This window comes from Bos grunniens, chromosome X (assembly GCF_055505025.1).
Source record: "Bos grunniens cultivar Pamir isolate PY7600 chromosome X, Bosgru_T2T1.0, whole genome shotgun sequence".
Lineage (NCBI taxonomy): Eukaryota > Metazoa > Chordata > Mammalia > Artiodactyla > Bovidae > Bos > Bos grunniens.
Window position 1 is genome coordinate 7323960 of NC_141194.1, and position 13070 is coordinate 7337029.

The 13070-nt window shown below is 52.3% G+C and overlaps 1 pseudogene; it reads right to left on the reverse strand.

The window, feature by feature from the left end:
* Positions 1-2207: 2207 nt before the first annotated feature.
* LOC147339741 (PI-PLC X domain-containing protein 1-like) lies at positions 2208-10722 on the reverse strand (annotated as a pseudogene).
* Positions 10723-13070: the final 2348 nt, after the last annotated feature.

Genomic DNA, 13070 nt, shown 5'->3' on the forward strand with positions numbered 1-13070 from the left:
AAGACTGTAAAACTGTAAGGGAATTTTTAAGAAAAAAAAATCTGTGAAAGTTTAAGCAGCCCCCAATGAAAAGAGTTGGACATGACTGAGCGACTGAACTGAACTGAAGCAGCCCCAATGAACGTAATTTTATTTTCTTTTTTCCCATAGTCTCAAAATAATTGACAATTAAAGAATTTCACTTTAAAACATATTTTTTCAATTTCAGCAGGATATTTCATATTCAAATATAAGATTTTTCATGATAAAAAAGTTTGTACCTTGCAGTGAATATTTTGTTTCTCTGATTTAGACATAAATAAAATCACATTGTGTGTCTTTGCCTTGACCATCTTTGTGGCATCACTGTGCATTTAGAATCAACTGTTTGAATGTGTGTCTCGTACGCAGGGTTATTGTTACCATCTTTCTAAATTCCATATATATGTGTTAGTATACTGTATTGGTGTTTTTCTTTCTGGCTTACTTCACTCTGTATAATAGGCTCCAGTTTCATCCACCTCATTAGAACTGATTTAAATGTATTCTTTTTAATGGCTGAGGAATACTCCATTGTATATATGTACCACAGCTTTCTTATCCATTCATCTGCTGATGGACATCTAGGTTGCTTATTTTGATATATGGCAAAACCAATACAATATTGTAAAGTTTAAAAATTAAATTAAATTAAAAAAAATGAATGTGTGGACTGTGAAGTTCTTGGGTCATATACTCTTGAAGCCTAGCTTGAAGGATTTTGAGCATTACCTTCCTAGCATGTGAAATGAGTGCAGTTGTGCGGTAGTTTGAACATTGCCTGGCATTGCCCTTCTTTGGGATTGAAATGAAAACTGACCTTTTCCAGTCCTGTGGCCACTGCCAAGTTTTCCAAACTGGCTGGCATATTGAGTGCAGCACTTTAACAGCACCACCGTTTAGGATTTGAAAGCATTCAGCTACAATTTAATCACCTCCACTAGCTTTGCTCGTACTGCTGCTTCCTAAGGCCCATGTGTCTGCACTACAGGATGTCTGGCTCTAGGTGAGTGATCACACCATCGTGGTTATCCAGGTTATTAAGATTTTTTTTTAACAGTTCTTCTGTGTATTCCTGCTACCTCTTCTTAATCTCTTCTGCTTTAGTTAGGCCCATAACGTTTCTGTCCTTTATTGTGCCTGTCTTTGTATGAAATGTTCCCTCCGCATTTCTCATTTTCTTAAAGAGATCTCCAGTCTTTCCCATTGTATTGTTTTCCTCTGTTTCTTTGCTTTTTTCAAATCCCTTGTGAGTATACACTGGAAGTGACAAATAGATTCAAGGGTTAGATCTGGCACACAGAGTACCAGAAGACCTGTGGATGGAGGTTCTTAACATTGTACAGGAGGTGGTGATCAAAACCATCCACGAGAAAAAGAAATGCAAAAAGGCAAAGTGGGTGTCTGAGGAGGCCTCACAAATAGATGAGAAGAGAAGAGAAAGGCAAAGGAGACACAGAAAGATATAGCCACCTGAAGGCAGAGTCCCAAAGACTAGCAAGGAGAGATAAGAAGGCCTTCTTAAGTGAGCCACCAGGGAAGCCCCTTATCTAGTAAAAGGGATTTCTCAGTGGGATCGCTATGCGCTCAGTCCCCGCCTATGGACACTATGTCATAGTGCCTCCTCCCCTCCCCAGCTGGGGGTCACCGTCTGCTAGTCTCAGTGCCTGGGGAGAGGGGGCACCCCAGCCTCTCCCATGGGGAAACCACAGACCTGAGAACCAACAAACCCGTCGGCCCAGATGAATTCGCCTGCGACAATGTTGGTATGGCCGGTGGCCGACCCTGGGCACTGGCCCCGCACCCATGCCCAAAAGTAGGGGAGCCCCCACTGGGTCAGCTTCTCCAGGGACCAGGCCGGGTGGACGCGGACAAACTCCAGGTTCTCTGAGTGCACTCACCTTTAATTATCCCCTCACACCCTGCAGTCACCGAGAGACACACGGAGGACCGAGGAGACCATGGACCCTGCCACCTGGCCCCAACTCGGCAGTCACCCACATTCAGTGGACGCGTGGACGGATGACAAGCCCCAAAGGACAGGGCTGAGAATAGCCTCCGCAACGCCCAGCTCCTCAACGTGCCAACGGACAGCCCCGAGGCGCTTCCGGTTCAGGCCGGTGATGTCACAGGATGCGAACGAGGAGCTGCCTCCGCAAGGCCCAGCTCCTCAGTGCGCCGTCCCTCAGCCCCGAGGCGGCTTCCGGTTCAGGCAGGTATCGTCGCAGGACGTGACTGAGACGCAGCCTCTGTGATGCCCAGCTCCTCACATGTGGCGTCCGTCAGCCCCAAGCAGCTTCCAGTTCAACCCAATGACGTCACCAACAAACCCGTCAGCCCAGATGAATTCGCCTGCGACGGTGTTGGTACGGTGGGTGGCCGACCCCAGGCACTGGCCCCGCACCCATGCACAAAGGTAGGGGAGCCCCCACTGGGTCAGCTTCTCCAGGGACCAGGCCGGGTGGACGCGGACAAACTCCAGGTTCTCTGAGAGGTTGATGCCGGCCACCATCAGCCTGCCTGGGACAAGAGAGGGGCTGCTGTTCATGGTGCTGGCTGTGGGGTCAGCCGCCCACGTGTGCGGCCACTAACCCACGGAGTCATGTGGCCAACCAAACCGTGTGGTCACCGACTCACGTGGTCCCCACCCACGGGGTCACTACCCCATGCAGTGATCCCTTCACTGGCCACCAACCCCCGTGGGCACCCACCCATGGGGTCACTAACCTGCGAGGGCATGCGCTCACCTGTCCACATGATGACCGACTCACACCGTCACCCGCCCAAGGGGTCACCCACTCACCGGGTCAGCAACTCACATGGTAACCCACCCTGCACTCAGCAACTCAAACTGGTCACCCACCCACACAGTCACCCACCCATGCGGTCTCCAACCAACACGGTCTCCCGCCCATGTGACCAGTAACCCATGGGGTCACCCACCCATGTAGTCACCCACCCATGCGACCCCTAACCTATGGGGTCACCTGCCCATGCAGTCACCAAGCTGTGCCATCACTCACCCAGACTCTGGCCTCCGCAGAGGTCAGAGATTCAGATATCCGACAGAGACCAAAGTTCAGACAGCAGGGGCTCACAGGGGTGTTGATTCATGAATTTCTCCTGTTACAGAGGGCAGGCAGGCTGGACAGTGACCCCAAAGATGTCCATGTCTTGGCCCCGTGTGGTGGACACAATAATGTCCACATGGATGTCCACATCCAGTCTACATCCTGACCCCCTGTGGTGGACACGGTAACGTCCCCAAGAATGTCCATGCTCTGGTCCCCATGTGCTGAACAGAATAACGTCCCCTAATACATCCTGTCCCATTTCTCCACTTGAACCCAAAGCCAGCCCCATGCACTAGGACATGCATGTGGCCAGGTGTCCCGGTTTGAAGGCAGCACTCCCCTGGGTGGCTGCAGCTCTTCATGAGCTCCAGGTGGTGGACGAGGTCTCTGGGCTTCACCTGGTTCCCCCACCAGTAGGGGATACCGGGCCACAGTTCTGCATGCTGACTCACGGATGCCTCGTCCTTGTACGACAGGATGACCTGCTGGCCCTGGGACCACAGCTGGTGCAGAGTCAGCACCTCCTAGGGGGAGAATTACCCGGGTGCCTGTGAGACATGTGCACAGGGGTTATTGGGGTGCCTTGTGACACAATGTGTCAGTTATTGGGGGTGTCTGAGAAGCTACAGTGATGTGTGGATTATTAGGGTGTCTGTGAGCAGTGATGGGCTTGTTATTGGGTTCTCTGTGAGAAGAGACAGTCATGGGTGGGTTATTGGCATGTCTGAGTAGAGACACTAGTGGGTCGATTACTAGGGTGTCTGAGTGGAGACAGTGATGGGTGGGTTATTGGGGTGTCTTGAGCAGTGATGGGTCGATTATTGGGGTGCCTGAGTGGAAACAGAGGTGGATGGATTATTGGGGTTTTTGATAGAAAATGGCAAGTGGATTACTGGGGCATTGTGAGGCATGATTGATGGATTTTGGGGGTGTCTGAATAGAGACCAGGCAGGGTGGATTATTGGGGGTGCCTGTGACCAGTGATGGGCTGGTCATTGGGGTGTTTTAGTGGAGACAGTGGTGGGTGGATTACTGGGGTTCCATGAGCAGCATCACCTGGTGCCTGAATCAGCCTCACGCAGTGAGTGGATAGTCTGATTACAGTGAGGCCTAGGGCTCCCACCACCCCCGCTGCCAAGAGCATGGGGAGCCTGTGGCCCCTGCTCACACCCCATGGGGACACAGCATGTCCCCAAAGATGTTCTTGATGCAGCCCATCAGGTACTCGTGCAGGTCCTGTATCACGCCCTTAAAGTTCCTGCATGCCAAGATAACCACTTCCTGGGGGTGGTTCTCCAGCCACTCAGATCTCCGTGAGCATGTCCTGGGTGGGGGTGGGGTGAAGGGCCTTGTACTGAGAAACAGAGGGTCATGGGTGGGGAATTCCCCCAGCACAGCCACTCTACAGACGGGTTGGGGTGTCCTGACACACAAAGACATAAAGCATGTCTTTATGTCATGCTCCTAAGGGACCCAGCCTCTCTTGAGTGGCAGTGGGGAGCCATGGCATTGCTCTGGTGTGCTGGTGTGTGTGTGTGTGTGTGTGTATGTATGTACACACTTCAGTAGGTACAGGTGCTCACACAGGTGTGCATGTGTTCAGGGTCTGTGTGTGCACGGATATGCATATGTGTGTGCATGCACAGCAGCAGAGAGCATTGCTTATAATATCGTGTGAAGTCTGTACTCCAGGGAGCGTACGAGGCCAGCAGGGTACATGCACACTGAGGCCCAGGACAGAACCTCCAGACCCCAAGGGTCATTAGGTTCTGTCGTGGGGGCACTGGGGTCTGAGGCCAGGGTGGGACATTGAGTGACTTGGCCAGCAGCCGAGAGAATGGACTGGACACCCTAAAACTGGACACAGGAAAAGACGTGTATATACCAGGGACCTGGTATAGCCAAATTCTGGGAGACACCCCAGAGGCCAGGGGTGCGGGTGTGAGTTTAGAAACGCACGTTGGTCGGGAATTCTGAGTGACTGATGCCAGAGGTCAGCCCTCTCATGCCTGGAGTGGACGTGTGTCTGTCCCATTAGAGGTCAGTGTCTTCTAATGGGAGGGGACCTGTGTTGTCCCCTTAGAGGTCAGCCTCTCCTGCCTGGAGTGACTTTGTGTCCATCTGAGTTGATGTGTGTCTGTCTGAGTGGATGTGTGTCCATCCCCTTAGAGGTCAACATCTTCTAACTGGAGTGGACCTGTGTTGTCCCCTTAGAGGTCAGCCTCTCCTGCCTGGAGTGACCACATGTCCACCTGAGTGGACGTGTGCCCATCCCCTCAGAGGCACTCCCCCTCCTGCCTGGACCAGACGTGGTGTCCCTGGCTGGCGGACCCCCTGTCCGTACCCCTGCCCCCACCCCCACCTCCGTGAGGGCCGTCATGTACACCATGTGGCCAGAGTGCAGGTTCCGCTCGGTGCCCTCTTCCATGTGCGCCATCTGCAGGTCCTCACACCAGCATCCACGTGCTTCATGATGCTCAGCACCTGCACACAGAGGTCGGTCATCTGTGCTGGGCACAGAGGGTGGCCCCCCACTCAGGGGCTGGGCATGCACTGAGGATGCCCAACTGAGGGCCACATTGGCCACTGTGAAATCAACCGTGTTGGTGCTGCTGGGGTTGAGGCACTGCTTCTGGGAACAGGGTCCCCAGGGTCACTGGTCATGTGGAGCACAGAGCCCGGGTCGAGACTGTGGTCTTGGTGGGGTGTTCCTGCAGAGTCAAGCCTCACCCTCCTTCAGGCAGTCCCTGGGTGGAAGCTCCCTGTGGGTTCAATGCCAAGGCTCCATGACACCCAAGCTGGACCCTTGGACATGAGGATACACTAGACCCACAGAGGTCTGTGCCCACCCCCACAAACAGCACTAGGAAAGGCAAGAAGGAATCAAGGGAAGAGAACAAAAGGACGAAACATCTGTCCACGACACAATTAAGACAGGAGAAAGCAAAAAATAACTTTAACGTACATTGAAAAGTGAAAGTTGCTCAGTTGTTTCCAACTCATTTCGATCCGGTGGACTGTAGCTCACCAGATCCCTCTGTCCATGGAATTATCCAGGCAAGATTACTGGAGTGGGTTGCCTTTCCATTCTCCAGATCTTTCCAACCCAGGATCGAACCCACATCACCCTCATTGCAAGCAGATTCTTTACCAACTAGCCACCAGGGAAGCCCTAATATAAATTCGTAGCAGAAAATGTACTGTGTTCTCTACAAGGAGTCATAATGGGAAAAGAAAAAAACATGAGGATAAAAAAGTGGGGAAGAAAATAATAGATTCTCTCTATCCAAAATAAAAGAAAAAGCAAAAAACTAATATTAACTAAACTAGTAGCAGAAAATGGTACTGTGTTCTCTACACAGAGTCATAATGGAAAAAGAAAAAGATATAAGGATAAAAAAAGGGGAAGGATGTCACAGCCCCCCTCCTCCCCACAATCCAAATTAAAAGAAAAAACAAAGATTCACATGAGTATTGTCAGCTATTGTCAGGCACTTGCCATCCACCTCTACAAGGATTAAATGAAGTGCTGCTGCAGCCGCTGATCTTAAACACCCCCTGAAAGACCACCTGTGCCCCCCACCCCGCACACACCCAGATCTCTTTGGCAGCCATACCACTTGAGACCATGGCACCGAGGTCCCCCAGTATGGAGGGGACCCTGCCCTGGAGGGACACAGAAGAGAGGGACCCAGCACCAAGGGACCCTCCGAGCAGAGGGACCCCAGTCCTGCAGAACTCCCGGGCTCTGGTGGACCCCCTGCTGCTCACTCCCTCCTCTGGGTGTGAGCTCTTAAGGCCAGGCTTAGGCACCTGATGCAAGCAAGAATGTAGTTGTTCCCATTCCAGCCCTGGCTCTCTGCCAATCAGATCCCCTGAGGAGGATTCCAGCAACCAGGGACCTCCCAGGAGGAAGCAATCACACAGGTAAGAGCTGTGCTTGACAGCCTCTTGTCCTCTTGGGAGGACCAGCCCAGGAGCAGAAAAACCGGGAATATGAGTGCCCCTCAAGTGCGGGTACAGGAAGGCAGGGGCCATCTGTCCCGCCCAGGTGGGCCCCTGCTCCTGCGGGCACCTGAGCCCAGATGGGTTTTCTACCCCATCCTGCATCCACCCCCTGGGTAATGTGTGTGCCAGTGACAGGACCACTGTCAATTGGGTGCTCCCTCCCCACAGACACGGCCCCCGCCATTGACTCCTCTCCATCCTCCACAATGACTGCGTCCCACCCTGGCTTCTCTGCACCCCATAAAACCCCCGATCCACCCTGGAGAAGCACTACAGGGGAGGGGTGTGAGTGCGTGCGTGTGTTCTCGGTTGCTTCAGTTGTCTCGACTCTCTGTGACCCCATGGACTCTAGCCTTCCAGGCTCCTCTGTCCCTGGGACCTCCCATGTGAGAATACTACAGTTGGGTGCCATTTTCTCCTCCATGGGATCTTCCCGATCCAGGGATCTAGCCCGGGTCCCATGCATTGCAGGCTGATTCTTTACCATCTGCACCACCAAGAAAGTCTCCCTGGAGTGGGTGCTGGGGTGCAAACGTAAACCCACCTCAGAGGACATGGGAACTCAGCTATTGCTTATCTGGGACCAGGAAGGAGCTCTGGTGTCAGCTCAGCTGCACAAAGGGCGGGACCCAGCCTCCCCCTTCCCCTCCCAGCTCCCCCAGCCTCTGTGACTACAGACGGTGATGCTGTTAGTCCATGGGTCCCCGTTCTGGCTTCAGGCTGGTTCCACAGTCAAGCTGTGTCCTTTCCTACCTTTCTGGGAGGCTCTCTGGGTGGGGAAGATCTCCTGGAGGAGGGCATGGAAACACACTCCAGTATTCTTGCCTGCAGAATCCCATGGACAGAGGAACCTGGCAGACCACAGTCCATGGGGTCGCAATGAGTCAGACATGACTGAGCGACTAAACAGCAATTCTGCTTTACAGCAGGTTTGTTCTCAATCCCGTTTCCCCAAGAGGGATAAGGACACCGCCCCCTGTGGGTGACACTAGCGGCTGGAGCTGGGTCCAGGGCCCAGGCATGCCCGCAGACCCTCACCTGGGTGGTGGGCCTCTTGAGCTGCTGCAGCAGCCTCGACTCCTTGTGAGAGATGGGTGACTTCTTGTTCAGGCAGTAGGTCATCGTGCTGTGGCTCCCTGCAGGCAAACCAGGCAGGGGACACATCACCCCCTGAGCCTGTCCTCTGTGCCCCCAAGCTGCCCTAACGATGCACAGCTAAAGCGCCGCGGGGTATGGCGGAGTCCCGAAAGTCATATCCACTGAGTCCTGGGGACTGAATCTTGTCTCGAAATGGGGTCTCTGCAGAAGTGAGAAAGTGAAAGTCAATTTATTTAAGGAATCCCGTTTTGGGACAGGAAAGGCTTAAGATGGCTTTTGATTTCATGGTTTGTTGTTTCCCAGGTGGTTCTCGTGGCAGAGAGCCCGCTTGCCAAAGCAGGAGGCGTAAAAGATGCAGGGGTGATCCCTGGGTTGGGAAGATCCCCTGGGAAGGGAATGAGAACCTACTCATTATTCTTGCCTGGAGAATCCCATGGACAGAGGGGCCTGGCGGGTACAGTCCATGGGGCTGCAAAGAGTCAGACAACTGAGCACAGACAGACCCTCTCTAGTTACAACTACTTTGAAGTTATTCATAGTATTTTCAGGCTCTTTATGACGCCAATGTTGTGGTCACTGATGCGTGGTTTTAGTTATTCTTTTCCCTTTTAAATCTGTGTGATCTGTTTCAGAGACAGTGTGGAGAGGTTCACACTTTAGCAGTCACCTGGGGACAATCCAGAAATCCTTCGCTTCTGTCTCTGAACATAGGTTTGGACTAGCTTTATTTCTTTCTCGTTTTTTCTTCTCTTATGTATTCTCAGGGTCAAGGGATGGGAAGGAGGATTTACAAGTTCATAATATAATTTGATTTGATGATGTTATGGAAGAGTGGATGGATGGGTGGATAGATAAGTGGATGGATGGATGAATGGATGGTGAGTTGGTGGATGGGTCAATCAGTGGATGGGTGGATGATGGATTGGTCGGTAGATGGATGGATGGATGGATGATGGATGGGTGGATTTATGGATGGATGTGGGTTGGTTGGATGGATGAGTAGATGGATAGGTGAGTGGGTGGATGGACAGATAGATGAGTGGATGGGTGGGTGTGTGTGTGGATGGATGGATGGGTGGGTGGGTCAGCAGCATGTGGTCCATGCATACAGTGGTGTATGAGTCACCATGAAAAGGAGTGAAGTTCTGACACAGGCTACATCATGGATGGACCTTGAACACACGATGGTCAGTGAGAGAAGCAGACACAGAAGGACACATTTTACCTGTCCATTTATAAGAGATGTCCAGAACAGGCAAATTTACAAAGACAGAAGCAGATGAGTGGTGCCTGGGCTTGGGGGAGAGGCATCATGAGTTATTTTGTAAGGGGAACAGGAAGGAGAGCGGCCAAGGGCCCCTCTGTGGTCCTGCAGACTCGGAAGCCTCCTCCTTGTGGGGCCCCCACAGCTTTCCCCACGGGAAGCACCCGGAAGGGCCGAGAGACTGGGTCCACGGTTCCCTGTCTGCTCCACACTCTCAAGGGCAGAGCCGTGTGGGGGCCCCTCCTCCCAGGCAGGGTGGGGTGGCCGGCATAGAACCCCACAGCTGTTGAGAGGGTGAGAAAGAGTCTAAAGCTGCCTTCCATAGAAAACAACACTTCCTGTTTGTCCAACTGTCCATGTGTGCTCCCAGCGGGCAGTGCCCAGGGTCACAGAGCCAGGGCAGGGCCCAGTGTCTGCACGGCCAGAGGAGTGCCAGTGGAGAATGGGGCGCGTCTGCACCTTGAGGAGGTGAGCAGGGTGCTGTCTGGCAGGGACCCTCCCCTCCCAGGCCACGGTGTCTGGTGGCCACCCCTCAGATGGCCTGAGCACAGCAGTGTCACCCTGGAAGTGCCCGCCTGCCTGGTCACCACTGGCCATCCCCAAATCCAGATGCCTGCCCATAGCTGAGCTTTGCAGCACTTTTTGCAAGCAAACTGGCTGGAGTCAGAGGTTCCTCATTTTAATTAGATAGTTCTGGTACCACTTATCGAGTTGTTTTGGGGGCGGGTGGACCCCTTAAACTTTGGGCCCTCCAGGCTCAAGTGCAGAAGGTGCTGCACAAGCTCTGATGGAAAACGTGGGTGGAAAGGTGAGGGGTCCCCAGGAGTAGGACAGAGTGGCTGAGAAGACACAACCCCGCCCCCCAGGGAGGCCGGCATGTGTCCTGAAGGCAGGCTCTCGGGGGTTCTCGTACCTTCCGGGTTGAATGGGATAAAGTGGACAGACAAGGGAAGGTGCTGGTGTGTGTATGTGTGTGTGTGCAGTATGTGTGCATGTGTGTTTGGTGTGTGTGTGTGCATGCGTGTGTGTGTTCAGTGTGCCTGTGTGTGCCTGCATGTGTGCATGTTTGGCTCTGAGGCTTCCCACACTTGGACCCATCTCGCAGCCGCATCCCTGCTGAGCCAAGCCTGCGGGGCCTCACCTGGGATGGAGAGGTGGTGGGAGGGCATGTCCCAGAGCTGAGAACTCAGCACCAACATCTAGTTGGTGTTCACCTTGGTGGCACAGGAAGGATCCGGGCAAGCTCACCTGCCAGCCCATCGGAGGCCCAGCCTGGGCGATCTAGGGGAGGAAATGGGGTGTTGCATAATGAAAATAGGACATAGAGAAGACCCGGTGCTGGCGGCGTGGAGGCGTGGCTCTGAGAAACTGGTACCTGTGGACTTCTCTCCAAGAGAAAGGAGGATGGGGTGGTGGAGAGGGGAGAAGTGCTCTAGAGACAGAGAAACAGAGAGAAATGGACAGAGACATGAAGAGAGACAGACAGAAGTAGGGCGAGGCGGGAGAGAGACACAGGAGGTTAAGTGGGGGTTTGAGGAGGAGCAAGGGAGCGGGGAGACAGGGACCAACAGACAGACCCCAGCAGCTCAAGTCTGTTCTCCCTGAGGCTAGAGCCGGCGACTTCCTCCAGAGGGTCCCCCTTCCTCGCACTGTGCACCAGCCCCCTCCTCTTGGGGCTGAGAGGGGCCCAGTTGAGCCTGTGGGCTCCAGGTATGGGGGCTTCCATCCTAGGGGCGATGGAGCCCAGGCACAAGGTCACACACCCTTCACTCCCCAGAGGCGGTCTCTCCATCTGGTGGGTGTTGCTGCAGTAAAAGTGACTGGATAGGCTCCCAGGATGAAGCACCCACCTGAGCAGCTAAGAAGCTGGGAATGCCTCCAGTCAGGGTCTGAGTGTCCCCTCTCTCCTGTTATGGGTGGGTGTCCTGGTGGTCTGCATGCCATCAGGACTCCTTTCATGGCAAACACACGCCTGGACCTTTATTTTTGTGTTTACTGCTCTCCATGGACAGGGGTTGTCTCTATTCTTAAGGTCCCCCCTCTACAGTAATACTCCCCTTCTATTGTCATACTCTCCCCTGTACAGTGATAGTTCCCCTTCTATAGTAACAGCCCCCTCTAATATCATAGTTGGAGAAAGGCATGGCAACCCAGTCCAGTATTCTTAGCTGGAGAATCCCATGGACAGAGGAGCTTGGTGGGCTCCATGCGGTCAGTCCATGGAGTCGCAAAGAGTTGGACACGACTGAACGACCAACACTAATGTCATAGTGTTTAGAGTAATAGCCCTCTATTCTCAAAACTTCGCTTCTACAGTAACTGCTCTGCTACTGTTGTAGTCTCCCCTCTGTAATAATATTCCCCCTTTATCATATTACTCCTCTTCTATTGTCATAGCCACCCCCCCAGTAATGGTTCCTCTTCTACAGTGTTAGCTCCTCTCTATTGGCATAGTAACAGTTCCCCCTATAGGGTAACAGTTCTCTATTAGAGATCTAATAGAGTAATGAAAGTGAAAAAGAAGTCGCTCAGTTGTGTCCGACTCTTTGCGACCCCATGGATTGTAACCTACCAGGCTCTTCCATCCATGGGATTCTCCAGGCAATAGTACTGGAGTGGGTTGCCACTTCCTTCTCCAGGGGATCTTCCCGACCCAGGGATTGAACCTGGGTCTCCCACATTGTAGGCAGATGCTTTTACTGCCTGAGCCACCAGGGAAGGCAAGAGTAATAGGGTAATAGTTCTCCTTTACTGTCATAGTCCTCCACCCCATACATTAATATTCCTGTCTCTATTGTCATACTTCACTTTCTGTTGTAATAGTCCCCCCTCTGCAGTAAAAGTCTCTCCTCTACTGAAATAGCTCCCCCTCTAATGTCATAGTCCTACTATATAGTGATAGTCCCCCCTCTATTGTCAAAGTTCCCCTTCTAGTACTGTCATAGTCCCCTCTCTGCAATAATAGTCCTCCTTGATTGCAGTAGTCCCCTTAAATTATAATAGTCTGCCTCTAATATCCCCCTTCTAGAGTAAAAGTCCTCCATTGCTATAATCTCCCTCTACAGTAAACGCCCCCCTGTACTGTCACAGTCCACTCCCTATTGTAATAATTCTCTCTCTGTGGTAATAGTCTCTCATCTAGTAATCTCCCTCTGTTGTCAGTATTCCCCTTCCACAGTCAAGTCCCCCTTCTACTGTAACAGTCCTGCCTCTATTGGCATAGTTTCCCCTCTCCACTAATAGTCCCCTTCTGCTGTCCCTAGTCTATATTAATAGTCCCTTTTCTATCTTAGTAGTCCCCACTCTATAGTAATAGTCTTCCTCAATTTCAGTAGTCCCTTTCTATTGTAATAGTCCCTGTCTGCAGTAATAGACCACCTTTATTATAATAGTAACCCCTAAGGTAATAGTCCTCTTTCTGTTATAATAGTCCCTCTCTCTTTGTCATAGTCCCCTCTGTTCAGTAATAGCCCCCCTCTACAATGATAGACCACCCTCTACTGTAGTAGTCTCATATATGCTATAATATTTATGTCCTCTCTCAACAGTGAGAGTCCTCCTCTATTGTAATAGCCTCCCTCTGTGGTAAGAGTCTTCCTTCCATAAAT